The sequence below is a fragment of the Acyrthosiphon pisum genome, chromosome A1 (genome assembly GCF_005508785.2).
Source record: "Acyrthosiphon pisum isolate AL4f chromosome A1, pea_aphid_22Mar2018_4r6ur, whole genome shotgun sequence".
Taxonomy (NCBI): Eukaryota; Metazoa; Arthropoda; class Insecta; order Hemiptera; family Aphididae; genus Acyrthosiphon; species Acyrthosiphon pisum.
Window position 1 is genome coordinate 112,588,489 of NC_042494.1, and position 978 is coordinate 112,589,466.

At 27.4% G+C, this 978-nt stretch overlaps 1 protein-coding gene across 2 annotated transcripts in view; it reads left to right on the forward strand.

Moving 5' to 3' along the window:
* Window positions 1-382: 382 nt before the first annotated feature.
* LOC100165313 overlaps window positions 383-978 on the forward strand; it is a 24,321-nt gene continuing 23,725 nt past the window's right edge. For both annotated transcript variants that reach the window (XM_001944992.5, XM_029488073.1), the window contains exon 1: window positions 383-624. The gene's annotated coding sequence lies outside the window, so the exon portion shown is untranslated. The remainder of the gene's footprint in view (window positions 625-978) is intronic.

The window sequence follows — 978 nt, forward strand, 5'->3', positions numbered from 1 at the left end:
AATTTTGATTATAGTATATTTTAAACAATAAAAATACTATTAAAATAATATGTAATGCTTAAAACAAGTATAGTAATTTATATTTTATAATAACTAAAATGTTTTACAAAACCCCATTACAATATTTTAGTGGTGGATGTAGTGTAATGTTTTACACGTATATCATTATTTTATTAGGTTGTATTTAGATTTAAGAAAATAAATGAAATAGTACAATATTACAATAATATTATCATCAGCTGTATAAATACAAATTATCTATACATTATCCGAAAATTATAATGACACTTGAGAACTCGACACACACACACACACACACACACATGAAAGAGGAATGCCGCAATCTACAATTCGACTACGGTTAAAGGCGGCATCTCACACAGTCACTATCATCTATAAAAACCCATACCGACACACACACACAGCGGCGCTCAGTCGCCCATTCAATTTGACCACAAGCATTGTACATTTTTCATACTTGAATTTTATTGTTCTTTAAAAAATATAAAAATAAACCAATTGTATTATATTTCTGATTGTTGGAAAATTATTTTAATACATCTTTCCTGTTCGACATCCAGGGTCATCCAGATATCATAGACATCCACTCAAGTTCTACGAAAGGTAAGTGACAAAGTTATTCTATATTCTTCGCGTATTGATTCATCCGAATTTTAAATTAAAAGAAAACTATTGGTATTTGGTGTCACCCCCTCCCCCCCATATAAAACATAACAATAAGTGATAATATTTAAGTAATGAGTCAAACATATTATATTGTAATAATAATCAATATTTAACTGCACTTTTATATAGATGCATTAATAATTCTAAAATATAATCTTATCATCGCATACTCTTTAATTAATTCATTTCATCAATTCGTCTCTTATCAATTTTAAATCATATTTTTAACTCATTACAGTACCTATTAATGTAGATAGTGATAGTTTTTCAACCAATGAATTACTCATAAAT